At 43.4% G+C, this 15,000-nt stretch overlaps 1 non-coding gene across 1 annotated transcript; it reads left to right on the top strand.

The window, feature by feature from the left end:
• The first annotated feature begins 13,282 nt into the window (after positions 1–13,282).
• Positions 13,283–13,354, top strand: Trnaa-ugc (transfer RNA alanine (anticodon UGC)). Its single transcript has one exon. It is a non-coding gene; the product is annotated as a tRNA-Ala (tRNA).
• The last annotated feature ends 1,646 nt before the right edge of the window (positions 13,355–15,000 follow it).

Consider the following 15,000-nt stretch of genomic DNA (forward strand, 5'->3'; position numbering starts at 1 on the left):
TACCCACAAAAAAAAAAAAAAAAACTAGAGCTATATATCACGATGTTAGTGAGTAGGTTGTGTCATGCTATATAGTACAGTGTGATTGTTTATTTATTTATTTTTTTTCATCGTCCAAATCAATAGCTTTTATACTAATAATATGCTTTATTTAAGATAATGCTACCAGTTTACTCGATAATCACAAAAAAAAAAAAATAATTATTTGACCACATTGTGTCAATATTAACCATACCGGACATTGAAAAGTCGATACATCATTTCAATAGTTTCATGATGATCAATGTTCTGTGCATCTTTACGCACCTGGGATTTACTACAACAATATTCTAGCTCTCTTTCCTACAGTTAGATGAGCACCAACGACATCTAGCGGTTGAGTTCCAAAAACTCCCCATTGCATTAGTGAATACAATAGGTAGAGTTTTCAGTGCAGTGTTGAATGAGAGACTGTGTAAATGGATTGAGACAGCTGGAGTGCTGGTGAAGAACAGAATGGTTTTCGTGTGGAAAGGAGAGCTGAGGACATTATATTTGTGGTGAATGAAGTGACTGAGTAGAAAAAGAAGAATGGGGATGAATTGTACCTAGGTTTTCAGGATATAGAGAAAGCTTATGATAGAGTGAACAGAGAAATGCTAGAGTCTTAGAAAAGATTGGATTGAGTGCAAAGATAGTTAACATAGTGCAAAGTATGTATGTGGACACAAGAGCTAGATACAGACTAAGAGACAGAAACAGACTGGGTGAAGACAGAGAGGAGTTAGGCAGGGCTGTATATTGTCACCAACCCTTTTTTAGCTTGTATACAGAGGAGCTAGCAGCCAGGATGAGAAGAATGAATGTAGGGGTAAGTGTGGGGAATGATAAAGTATGTGTGCTCCTTTATGCAGATGACGTAGTTGTTACGAGTGAAACGGCAGATGAGCTTCAAAGTTTGTTGGATGTAGTGGATGGCTATGGTAAAGACTTTGGAGTAAAGTTTAGCAGTGAGAAAAGCAAAGTGATGATTGTGAATAGGTCAGAGGATAAAAGTAATGTGGTATGGAGACTTGGAGAGAATGAGTTGAGACAGGTACAAGAATACAAGTACTTAGGGATGTGGATGAGTCCTAGTGGGTGTGCAAAGGCAAAAAATGAAAAGATAAGTATGGTAAACCAGTGGGTAGGTCGATTGGGAAGCGTGGCAAGGATGAGAGCAAGTAAGTATGATGTGTTGAGAGAAGTGTGGAAGAGTGTGGCTGTGCCATGTATAATGTATGCTATGGATATGATTGCATGGAATGAAAGTGAAATTGAGAAGTTAGAAGTGGACCAGAATAGAGTAGCAAGGATGGTACTGAGTGCACCGAGGTGCACAGCAGTTGAAGCCTTGAGAGGTGACATGGGATGGAGCAGCTTTAGAAAAAGACTCACAAAAGCCACACTTAGGTACAAGATTAGGCTTGAGAGAATGGATGATACAAGAATAGCAAGGAAGGTGTACCTGTGGAATGAAAGTGGAAGCAAATGAAGAAGAGGTGCATGAAAATGACAGACAGGAATGGATTGCAAGTTGTGTGGGCGATAAGAATGGCTGGGAGGAATCAAAATGAGCGTGAATGGGTGGTAACAATAGGAGGCAGAGTGGGAGCCGAATGGGATGTGAGAAAATGGAAGAATGAGATAGACAAAGAAGTGAAATGTGTGGGACTGAATGAATGGAAAAATGAAATGGAAAGAAAGAAGACCCTGGAATGGTACAAGGAGAAAGAGGCTCCGAGGTATGAAAAGTGGTATGATGGAAGCCTGGGCGGTGATCTTCTCTTCCGAGCGAGGGCACAGTGTATGGATGTGAATGCAAGGAGTTACAGGTGGTCTGAGTCCCGCAGCAAAGTGTGCCAGATGTGTGACATGGGAGAGGATGAGACGGTGGAACATGTGGTGCTGGAGTGTGTGCAGTATGCCAGAGACAGGAATGAGATGATGCAAGTGATACTGACTGAGTTAGGGCATGATAGGAATGAAAGAGTGGAGAAGACAGGAAATGAATGAATGGTGTTGTTGCTGTGACTGTGTAGAGAGGCGAATGAAAGGATGATTGAGGCGGTGAAAGAGTTTCTGGAGAGAATGTGGCGTGCCAGATGTAGGAACAATTAGGATAGAAGATGCTGTTCGTTTCTCTTTTTTTTTTTTTTCCTCTACAGGAGTTGCCGATCCAAAGGGTGATCCTGAGCCAGGCTGTACCATCAAGATCAAGACGGTGACTGGGAGAGGTGTGGGTGTCTGATAGTGACGAAAGAATGTCCTTGAAAGCACATGATAGTGATAGTATATTCAAGGCCATAATCTTTACCTTCTATCCTTCGCTGCCTAATTTCCCACAATCCCTCACGACTTTTGAGAGAGAGAGAGAGAGAGAGAGAGAGAGAGAGAGAGAGAGAGAGAGAGAGAGAGAGAGAGAGAGAGAATGCATGTTTTGCCTCCCACAAATGTAAACAAACGGTAACAGTGTATTTCCCCCCATTTCTCCCACTATTTCCTCCCCCATCACCTCAACACAGGGAGGGGAACCATTAGGCAACCATTAAAAAGCAGCAGGAACGCGTGACGGTTGAATTTAATGGAGATATGGGTAAAAGAATTAGACTCTGCACTTACACTTAGAATCTGACTGTTGTGGCGTCGACCTCAAAATGTCGAGATGAGTTTATTTGTATTTATTATTAATTTTGCTTTCTAGTGAGATTTTATGTTGTATTTTGTTGATATTAATTCTGCTGTGTCCCCTCTAGCCTCTTGTATCCCGCGTCACCAGGTCCTTCTTATCCAGGATTTCAAAGGGGGCAACTTCAGGGCCGTTTGCTCCCGGACTGTAGGATATTTATGCAATAAGGTGTGCAATATCTGTATTTATTTATTTACTCATATTTTTGTAATGTATACTCTATTTTTATATTTTTGATGCTTTACCCTAAAGTCTTTGCCCAAGGGGTGGGTGGCAAGGTCCATCCTCCTCCTTTGTTGTACGAGATTTCATTATTAATACAACAACAAATGTATCAGTCAATCAATCAATCAATCCAGGGCCGTCAGAGATCTGCTAATTACTTACTGGCAAGACTGAAGATTACAACTTGTTTTGCTGGTCATCCTCTCAACTTACGAGTAACTGGTCTTACCTAATGAATACAACAATAATTATATAAAAAAAATAATAATAATATTAATAATATGCAATAATCTAGCAATACAGTTACTATAGCTCATTATTGAAATTCTTTGAGTTTTGAAACAAGATAGAAATTATGTTGTATAAGGTATGTGCATAAAAGAAAAGAGAAAAAAAACTGAATTGATCTTTGACTTTTATTTATTTATTTATTTATTTTATTTATTTATTTATTTTATTTATTTTTTTTTCAGTGCACCACATACATATTCCTTCATGAAGTTTTTCATATGAATATGAAAAGGTTTGGGCGACTCATGCGTTCAGATGCCACCATTGACTGGGTCTTCGGCTTCACACGGATTCGTTATGTTCATTTATTAAAGCTTCCAATAAAAGACCGTTATTGTTAGCACTTATAATATGAAGAGAGAGAGAGAGAGAGAGAGAGAGAGACTGACCAATGTCCCCTCCTCCTCCTCCCAGCTGTGTGTGTGTGTGTGTGTGTGTGTGTGTGTGATGAAATGGAGGCAGGATCATAAAATTAAGATGAATTAATGCAATAATATCTTTTATTTAAAATAATAATAATAATAATAAGAAGAAGAAGAAGAAGAAGAATTATAATAACAGTAATAACAATAATGTTACAAACGCATACAATTTAAGTAAGAGCCGTGAAGCAGAGCACAGGAGCAAGCAGTGACCTTGAAAAATCCAGAGTGACCTTGACAAGTAACCTGTTTACAAATACTATTTCTGATTAAAGCCCCATTCATATCCTTCCACAAAATGCTATAGTGGACATCCTCAAGGAAGAATAAGAGAAAGAGATAAGAAGAGAAAAGAAGGGGGAGGAAGAGGGGAGGAGGAATTGAGGAGGAAGAAATCAAAGTAATATCACTTTATTTACAAAAAACACAAGATTATACATCCTCCTCCTCTTCCTCCTCCTCCTCTTCCTTCATAGATGAGGTGGAGGTGGAGGTGTTTGTTACAGAATAGGTTCCCCTACTTTAATAAACCACAGAAAACGGATTTCACCTTGTCAACCAGCACCTGTCGCCTTGTCTCCGTTTTCTCTCTTTTTCTTTTCTTTTTTTTTCTTTTTATATATAGGAAAGACACTGGCCAAAGGCAACAAAAATCCAATAAAAAAATCTAATAAAAAAATGGCCACTGAGATGCCAGTCCCATAAAAGGGTCAAAGCAATAGTCAAAAATTGATGAATAACTGTCTTGTAACCTCCCTCTTGAAGGAATTCAAGTCATAGGAAGGTGGAAATACAGAAGCAGGCAGGGAGTTCCAGAGTTTACTAGAGAAAGGGATGAATGATTGAGAGTACTGGTTAACTCATGCGTTAGAGAGGTGGACAGAATAAGGGTGAGAGAAAGAAGAAAGTCTTGTGCAGCGAGGCCGCGGAAGGAGGGGAGGCATGCAGTTAGCAAGATCAGAAGAGCAGTTAGCATGAAAATAGCGGTAGAAGACTGCTAGATATGCAACATTGCGGCGGTGAGAGAGAGGCTGAAGACACTCAGTTAGAGGAGAGGAGTCGATGAGACGAAAAGCTTTTGATTCCACCCTGTCTAGAAGAGCAGTATGAGTGGAACCCCCCAGACATGTGAAGCACACTCCATACATGGACGGATAAGGCCCTTGTACAGAATTAGCAGCTGGGGGATGAGAAAAACTGGCGGAGACGTCTCAGAACACCTAACTTCATAGAAGCTGTTTTAGCTAGAGATGAGATGTGAAGTTTCCAGTTCAGATTATAAGTAAAGGACAGACCAAGGATGTTCAGTGTAGAAGAGGGGGACAGTTGAGTGTCATTGAAGAAGAGGGGATAGTTGTCTGGAAGGTTGTGTCGAGTTGACAGATGGAGGAATTGAGTTTTTGAGGCATTGAACAATACCAAGTTTGCTCTGCCCCAATCAGAAGTTTTAGAGAGATCAGAAGTCAAGCATTCTGTGGCATCCCTGCATGATATATTTACCTCCTGAAGGGCTGGACGTTTACGAACGTGGAAAAGTGCAGAGTGGTATCATCAGCGTAGGAGTGGATAGGACAAGAAGTTTGGTTTAGAATATCATTAATGAATAATAAGAAGAGAGTGGATGACAGGACAGAACCCTGAGGAACACCACTGTTAATAGATTTAGGAGAAGAACAGTGACCGTCTACCACAGCAGCAATAGAACGTTTAGAAAGGAAACTTGAAATGAAGTTACAGAGAGAAGGATAGAAACCGTAGGAGGGTAGTTTGGAAATCAAAGCTTTCTGCCAGACTCTATCAAAAGCTTTTGATATGTCCAAGGCAACAGTAAAAGTTTCACCAAAATCTCTAAAAGAGGATGACCAAGACTCAGTAAGGAAAGCCAGAAGATCACCAGTAGAGCGGCCTTGACGGAACCCATACTGGCGATCAGATAGAAGGTTGTGAAGTGATAGATGTTTAAGAATCTTCCTGTTGAGGATAGATTAAAAAACTTTAGATAGGCAGGAAATTAAAGCAATAGGACGGTAGTTTGAGAGATTAGAACGGTCACCCTTTTTAGGAACAGGTTGAATGTAGGCAAACTTCCAGCAAGAAGGAAAGGTAGATGATGACAAACAGAGCTGAAAGAGTTTCACTAGGCAAGGTGCAAGCATGGAGGCACTGTTTCGGAGAACAATAGGAGGGACCCCATCAGGTCCATAAGCCTTCCGAGGGTTTAGGCCAGCGAGGGCATGGAAAACATCATTGCGAAGAATTTTTATAGGTGGCATGAAGTAGTCAGAGGGTGGAGGAGAGGGAGGAACAAGCCCAGAATCGTCCAAGGTAGTGTTTTTAGCAAAGGTTTGAGCGAAGAGTTCAGCTTTAGAAATAGATGTGATAGCAGTGGTGCCATCTGGTTAAAATAGAGGAGGGAAAGAAGAAGATGCAAAGTTATTGGAAATATTTTTTGGCTAGATGCCAGAAATCACGAGGGGAGTTAGATCTTGAAAGGTTTTGACATTTTCTGTTAATGAAGGAGTTTTTGGCTAGTTGGAGAACAGACTTGACATGGTTCCGGGCAGAAATATAAAGTGCATGAGATTCTGGTGAAGGAAGGCTTAAGTACCTTTTGTGGGCCACCTCTCTATCATGTATAGCACGAGAACAAGCTGTGTTAAACCAAGGTTTAGAAGGTTTAGGACGAGAAAAAGAGTGAGGAATGTACGCCTCCATGCCAGACACTATCACCTCTGTTATGCGCTCAGCACACAAAGACGGGTCTCTGACACGGAAGCAGTAGTCATTCCAAGGAAAATCAGCAAAATACCTCCTCAGGTCCCCCCAACTAGCAGAGGCAAAACGCCAGAGGCACCTTCGCTTAGGGGGATCCTGAGGAGGGATTGGAGTGATAGGACAAGATAAAGATATGAGATTGTGATCGGAGGAGCCCAACAGAGAAGAAAGGGTGACAGCATAAGCAGAAGGATTAGAGGTCAGGAAAAGGTCAAGAATGTTGGGTGTATCTCCAAGACGGTCAGGAATACGAGTAGTGTGTTGTACCAATTGCTCTAGGTCATGGAGGATAGCAAAGTTGTAGGCTAGTTCACCAGGATGGTCAGTGAAGGGAGAGGAAAGCAAAAGCTGGTGGTGAACATTGAAGTCTCCAAGAATGGAGATCTCTGCAAAAGGGAAGAGGGTCAGAATGTGCTCCATTTTGGAAGTTAAGTAGTCAAAGAATTTCTTATAGTCAGAGGAGTTAGGTGAGAGGTATACAGCACAGATAAATTTAGTATGAGAGTGACTCTGTAGTCGTAGCCAGATGGTGGAAAACTCGGAAGATTCAAGAGCGTGGGCACGAGAACAGGTTAAGTCATTGCGCACACAAACGCAGCATCCAGCTTTGGATCGAAAATGAGGATAGAGAAAGTAGGAGGGAACAGAAAAGGGGCTACTGTCAGTTGCCTCAGACACCTGAGTTTCAGTGAGGAAATGAAGATGAGGTTTAGAAGAGGAGAGGTGGTGTTCTACAGATTGAAAATTAGATCTTAGACCGCGAATTTTGCAGAAGTTAATGAAGAAAAAGTTGAGGGGGGTGTCAAGACACTTAGGGTCGTCGACAGAAAAGCAGTCCGACCTGGGGACATTTATGGTCCCCTCCCCAGATGGGGACTCCGAGGCTGGTGTAGGAGTCGCCATGATGATTTTAAAATTTTTGAGTGAAGGGTTTGTGTTTTATTAGATGCTTGTAGTTTTGTGTGGAGGAAGAGAGTTGTCTTTAGAGGGCAGGCTGTGACTGCCCCCTTGTGTTGTGAGACACAAAGGGAAACGTTCAGTGAGGTCACAGCTGGGTTTAATGATAAGTTCACAGCACCCCCTGAACAGTGCTTCATGTCTAAAGCGGAGTGCTTTAGACCTCACTGGGAGTAATTATCGTTTCGGCAGGCGTCTACTGCCTCCTTCTGTTCCCTCGATGCAGTTACAACGAAAGGTTTAGTTCGATGCAGCCACAACGAGAGTGTTGCCTCGATGCAACCACAACGAGCTTGCTCCTTCGATATAACTACAACGAGATTGTTTTTCGATGCAGCCACAACGAAGGATTTGGCTCGATGCAACCGCAACGAGATTGTTGCCTCGATACAGCCACAACGAGCTTGCTCCTTCGATGTAGCTACAACGAGATTGTTGCCTCGATGCAGCCACAACGAAGGGTTTGGCTCGATGCAGCCACAACGAGATTGTTGCCTCGATGCAGCCACAACGAGCTTGCGCATTCGATGTAGCTACAACGAGATTGTTGCCTCGATGCAGTCACAACGAAGGGTTTGGCTCGATGCAGCCACAACGAGATTGTTGCCTCGATGCAACCAGAACTAGCTTGCTCCTTTGATGTAGCTACAACGAGATTGTTGCCTCGATGTAGCCACAACGAAGGGGTTGGCTCGATGCAGACACAACGAGATTGTTGCCTCGATGCAGCCACAACGAGCTTGCTCCTTCGATGTAGTTACAACGAGATTGTTGCCTGGATGCAGCCACAACGAAGGGTTTGGCTCGATGCAGCCACAACGAGCTTGCTCCTTCGATGTAGTTACAACGAGATTGTTGCCTGGATGCAGCCACAACGAAGGGTTTGGCTCGATGCAGCCACAACGAGCTTGCTCCTTCGATGTAGTTACAACGAGATTGTTGCCTCGATGCAGACAAAACGAAGGGTTTGGCTCGATGCAGCCACAACGAATGGTTTGGATCGATGCAGCCACAATGACATTGTTGCCTCGATGCAGCCACAACGAGCTTGCTCCTTCGATGTATTTACAACGAGATTGTTGCCTCGATGCAGTTACAACGAAGGGTTTGGCTCCATGCAGCCACAACGAGATTGTTGCCTCGATGCAGCCACAACGAACTTGCTCCTTCGATGTAGCTACAACGAGATTGTTGCCTCGATGCAGCCACAACGAGCATCCTTTGATGTAGCTACAACGAGATTGTTGCCTCGATGCAGCCACAACCAAGGGTTTGGCTCGATGCAGACACATCGAGATTGTTGCCTCGATGCAGCCACAACGAGCTTGCTCCTTCGATGTAGCTACAACGAGATTGTTGCCTCGATGCACCTACAACAAACGGATTGGCTCGATGCAGCCACAACGAGATTGTTGCCTTGATGCAGCCACAACGAGCTTGCGCCTTCGATGTAGCTACAACGAGATTGTTGCCTCGATGCACCTAAAACAAACGGATTGGCTCGATGTAACTACAACGAGATTGTTGCCTTGTTGTAGCCACAACGAAGGGTTTGGCTCGATGCAGCCACAACGAGATTGTTGCCTCGATGCAGCCACAACGAACTTGCTCCTTCGATGTAGCTACAACGAGATTGTTGCCTCGATGCAGCCACAACGAACTTGCTCCTTCGATGTAGCTACAACGAGATTGTTGCCTCGATGCAGCAACAACGAAGGGTTTGGCTCGATGCAGCCACAATGAGATTGTTGCCGCGATGCAGCCACAACGAGATTGTTGCCTCGATGCAGCCACAACGAGCTTTCTCCTTCGATGTAGCTACAACGAGATTGTTGCCTCGATGCAGCCACAACGAAGGGTTTCGCTCGATGCAACCGCAACGAGATTGTTGCCTCGATGCAGCCACAACGAGATTGTTGCCTCGATGCAGTCACAACGAGCTTGCTCCTTCGATGTAGCTACAACGAGATTGTTGCCTCGATGCAGCCACAACGAGCTTGCTCCTTCGATGTAGCTACAACGAGATTGTTGCCTCGATGCAGCCACAACGAAGGGTTTGGCTTGATGCAGACACAACGAGATTGTTGCCTCGATGCAGCCACAACGAGATTGTTGCCTCGATGCAGTCACAATGAGCTTGCTCCTTAGATGTTGCCACAACGAGATTGTTGCCTCGATACAGCCACAACGAAGGGTTTGGCTCGATGCAGACACAACGAGATTTTTTGCCTCGATGCAGCCACAATGAGCTTGCTCCTTAGATGTTGCCACAACGAGATTGTTGCCTCGATGCAGCCACAACGAAGGGTTTGGCTCGATGCAGACACAACGAGATTTTTGCCTCGATGTAGCCACAATGAGCTCGCTCCTTCGATGTAGCCACAACGAGCTTGTTTGCTCGATGCAGCCACAACGAAGGGTTTGGCTCGATGCAGCCACAACGAAGGGTTTGGCTGTATGTAGTCACAACGTGTTGGTTGTATTTATGCAGTAACATGGAGCTTGTTAGCTTATTGTACTGCCTCTAAGCCAATAAAGTGTGGCTTTATACTTTCCGTGCAGCTCTCGGGGCCGCCTTGCCTCCTGGACGGGTGCTCGAAGAGAGTGCCCGTGGTGGCTATCGAAGAGACCCCTCTTACCTCCCGTTGGTTAACGGTCTGCTTAAGTAGCTGAAAGAGCTTTGCAGCTCGGTTGTGATGGGTGTCTCTATCACAGCAAGGCCATTGATGGACCAAAGTCCAAATTTGTTTTACGAGAGAAAACACATTTTTAAACATCTTTCCCACCACTTTGATCGTGTTGTACCAAATTTTAGAAGAAGTAGGTGTAGTCCATTTTCATGGCAATAATTATTACAGCGATAATTTATAATCTGTATTTTTATAGTCCACGCCTCGGACATTTCTGGATAATGATGAATTGTCCCCATTTAGACAGTGATGCTGTGACCTGTGTAGGAACGAGCGGTGTCCTCGTGTTCTTGGTTTTGTAACAGTGTCTTTGTCTCTGCGGCTGTTGTCGGTGACTCTTTTCTCTGTCTGTTTATTGGATTGTTTATGCGTGTTTCTCTGGGGGTCTACCCTTCTTCCGTTTTGGTGTCCTTGTGTGACTGGCTGCCTGTCTCCTGCTCGATGACTGGATGACTCTTTCTGTCCACCTGGTCATCCATTTGTTTCCGCAATTGTCTTTTTTTCTTTCTCTCTCTCTGCTTGGCTGTTTCTTTTAACTTTTTTTTTTCAGGGCCTTTGTCTGTCTGTTTGCATATCTAGCAGCATATATATATAAGCAACCCCTAAGATAGTCTTGACGATACATATGACATGAATTCCCAAGTCAGGCCATCATGTCGGCATCTCCTGTAATGGAAATTGAAGGAGAACAAACATTTATTGTTTGCCTTGTGTATGGACAAAAAATATAGCGGCAAAGTTTATTTTGATTTATTTATTTTATTTTTTTTTTCATGTGACTGAGAAAATATCAGTAGATCACACACACACACACACACACACACACACACACACACACACACACACACACACATGAGAGAGAGAATCGTCACATCAGTTCCATAACACACACACGAGAGAGAGAGAGAGAGAGAGAGAGAGAGAGAGAGAGAGAGAGAGAGAGAGAGAGAGAGAGAGAGAGAGAGAATCGCCACATCAGTTCCAAAACACTGCTATACTTCGTCAAAATTTATGGCAACTCCCTCCTTTTCCTCCTCCTCCTCCTCCTTCTCCTCCTCCTCCTCCTCCTCCTCCTCCTCCTCCTCCTCCTCCTCCTTCTCCTCCTCGTCCTCCTCCTCGTCCTCCTTCTCCTCCTCTTTGTCGTCCTCCATTTTTATATAGAGTTGGCTGTGAGTTTTTCATGTTCCCCGGTGCGTCCAAGTGGTAGGTGGGGAGGAGCCTTCTGCTGTATTACCTTTCATGCTTCCTTCTCCTTGTACTGAGAGAGATGGACCTTCAATGGAATGTTACTGTTAATATACATAGGACCAGTTACGTTATTGTCATACTCTTCCTCTTCCTCCTCCTCTTCCTCTTTCTCTTTCTCTTTCTCTTCTTTCTCCTCTTGTTCCTTCTGCATGTGTGAAGGCGTGACCTGACCTCCTCTTCCACCCTTTTCTGCCCTCCTTAGGTGTCCTATCTGCCGCAGTGCGTAGCTGTCAGGTCATTCTGTGTGTGTGTGTGTGTGTGTGTGTGTGTGTGTGTGTGTGTGTGTGTGTGTGTGTGTGTGTGTGTTGTTTGTTTACTTCTTCTTCTTCTTCTTCTTCTTCTTCTTCTTCTTCTTCTTCTTCTTCTTCTTCTTCTTCTTCTTCTTCTCTCTCTCTCTCTCTCTCTCTCTCTCTCTCTCTCTCTCTCTCTCTCTCTCTCTCTCTCTCTCTCTCTCTCTCTCTCTCTCTTTTTTTTTTTTTATTTAAACATAGGTACATTATCAGCCGAAGGCGCACTGCCGTGTGCAACCTATTTTAGGGGTGGGACACAACACATAAATACAAATATAAATATATATACATATATATACATTCTTTATGATAGACTTGTATTAATATTGTTAGCAGGGGGGTTGGGAACGAGCCCCTCCAGTGGTGTGCTGCTAACTTCACGTCCTGGGTATCCATCCCCCTGATATGAGGGACGGAGGACGCGAAGACGTTCCACAGTCTGGAGACTCGCCCCCAAAAGGTGCGCTGGTGTTGGCTGGAGCGGGAACGCGGCACTTCCACTGAGTCACCACTGGATAACTCTCTCTCTCTCTCTCTCTCTCTCTCTCTCTCTCTCGTCTTCCTTCACTTACCTTGTCACCACCTCTCCTCCCCCTCCTCCTCCTCGGCACCCAATCCTACACAAACACTCGCTTGAGATATAGCGTGTGTCTGTCTGTCTGTCTGTCTGTCACTTGAGTGCCAAGTGATGCCAAACTCTCTCTCTCTCTCTCTCTCTCTCTCTCTCTCTCTCTCTCTCTCTCTCTCTCTCTCTCTCTCTCTCTCTCTCCTCTTATGGTAAATGACTGTCAAGAAACCTCCTCCTCCTCCTCCTCTTCTTTTTATCTTCCTCTCTTTTCTTCGTCTTCCTAAACAGTTCTCTCTCTCTCTCTCTCTCTCTCTCTCTCTCTCTCTCTCTCTCTCTCTCTCTCTCTCTCTCTCTCTCTCTCTCTCTCTCTCTCTCTCTTTTCTCCACTCCTTTTCTTTTTTCTCTATATATACACTACCTTTATTACTCTCCTCCTCCTCCTCCTTCTGCTCCTCAAGGAAAACGTAAAATAATCAAATAGAAAACGAGTAACGAAATTCTCATTTTATTTATTTTTTTTCTTTAGTTTCTCCTTGAATTCCTTAAACGTATACTATTAAGAAAGATATTAAGACATGTATTGATAACGAAAACGGAGGAAAAGTCAATTAGTAAGTGATAAAAGGGTTATTTCTCTGTTTATATTGCAATTCTACATTTTTATTTAGTTACCCCTTCAATTATTTCAAGGAGAACTATTACGGAACATACATAGACAGTTATAGAAAATGGAGGAAACGCTAATTTGTAAGCGAGAGAGAGAGAGAGAGAGAGAGAGAGAGAGAGAGAGAGAGAGAGAGAGAGAGAGAGAGAGAGAGAGAGAGAGAGAGAGGAGCTTAAAAAGCTGCGGATATGAAAGATAGAGGGGAGAGGGGAGAGTGAAGGCCAAAGACAACAACAACAACAACAACCTATTACTACCACTACTACTACTACTACTATTGCTACTACTACTACTACTACTACTACTACTATTGTTCATCGTCTTCTTTTTCCTCTTCTTATTCATCTTTTCTTTTCTCTCTTTTATTCCCTTTCTATTTATCACTCGTTCCATATATACATTACCTTTATTACTCTCCTCCTCCTACTCCTCTTATACGCGGCGCGGGGGTGTAGCTCAGTGGTAGAGCGTTCGCTTTGCATGTGAAAGGCCCCGGGTTCGATTCCCGGCACCTCCACCAACAGGGGATGCAGCTCAAGTGGTAGAGCGCTCGCTTAGCATGCGAGAGGCACGGGGATCGATGCCCCGCATCTCCAGTTTTCAGTCGTGCCCTTCCGCTTGTGTCGAGCAGACGTGTTGTGACCTGACCTACGCAGGACCAGCAGCCCATATCGTTAAACCAGTCGCTAAGTTTATTTTGTTTTACCTATTTCTGTTCTGTTGTGTTGTGTTTTCCTGTACAGCTCAGACTCCATACAAATTACACAACACTTCTTGACGCAAACACAGTGATACATTTGTTAGATATCAGTACTAGGTCTCCGTCTGTTTTCATCTGTTCCTCTGTTTTAGTAGTACTTTTATTGTCTTTGTGCTTGTAGCTTGGGTACTTTTCTTTCTCTATTTTTAAATTGTCCTGTTGTGAGATAATTGTTTGTTCTCCTTTGTTTTGTGATAATTTTATTACAGGAAACTTGTTAGACTTCACAGCTGAAATTCCCCTTCTCATGCAAGCTTGCATCCATAGAGTGGAATGAACTGCTGGGAACACCAGACATTAACAACGCATGGGAAGTGTTTGCTAAAAAGTTAAATGAAACAACGTTTTTGTGTGTACCGCAACGAAACAGACGGAAGGTAAAAAACACCAAACCGAAATGGTGGAGCAATGAAATTAGATGCTGCCTTCTGGCTAAGAAAAAATGCGTACCGCAAATACATACTAACACAAAATAATGACGATAAACTAAAGCACGACAGATTACGTAGAAAAACTAAAAAGCTGATCAAATGCAGCAAAAAATCTGTCGAAGCTCAGATCGCGAACTCATGGTAAAACGAACCCAAAAGAATTTTACAGTTATGTAAAAGCAAAAAGGGTCTTAACATCAACAATTGGGTCCATTAATAACAGAAAATGGTAAATAAATAGTAAGCGAAACAGACATGGCGAACACCCTGAACGAGTACTTTTCAAGTCTTTACGACTGAGGATGTTCAGGGCAGTCTGCCGACCCCCACGCCTCAGTCACGAGGCACCACGCTGCCAGACTTCACCATCACAGAAAGTGAAATCCTCTCAGTCACAAAGAGCATGAACGTAAACAAAACACCCGGGCCAGACAAGATATCACCCAGGCTTCTTAAAGAAGTAAAAAATGAGCTCGTGAAGCCGCTTACAATTTTATTCAATAAAACTTTACTAGCGGGTAAAGTTCCCCACGAATGGAAACTAGCAAATGTCACGCCAATCTTTAAAAAAGGAAATAAATCTCTCCCAGCCAATTACAGGCCGATCAGTCTCACTTCAGTAGTGTGCAAGCTGATGGAAACGATAATCATATATAAAATTGTTAAGTATTTAGAAGAAAATAAAATCATAAAGGATTCGCGATACGGTTTCAGAACCAAGCGTTCCTGCTTAACAAACTTACTAGACTTCTTTTATGAAGTATTTAGCTCGTATGACGAGACAAAAGCTGTTGATATTATCTACCTTGATTTTCAGAAAACTTTCGACACTGTTCCCCATAAGAGACTCATCAGTAAAGTAAAAGCTCACGGCATTGCCGGAAACACCCTGAAATGGCTGAGAGACTGGCTCTCTGATAGAAAACAGCGTGTTGTGATAAATGAAAAAGAGTCAGAGTGGCATAAGGTAAA

The sequence above is a fragment of the Scylla paramamosain genome, unplaced genomic scaffold (assembly GCF_035594125.1).
Source record: "Scylla paramamosain isolate STU-SP2022 unplaced genomic scaffold, ASM3559412v1 Contig50, whole genome shotgun sequence".
Classification (NCBI taxonomy): Eukaryota; Metazoa; Arthropoda; class Malacostraca; order Decapoda; family Portunidae; genus Scylla; species Scylla paramamosain.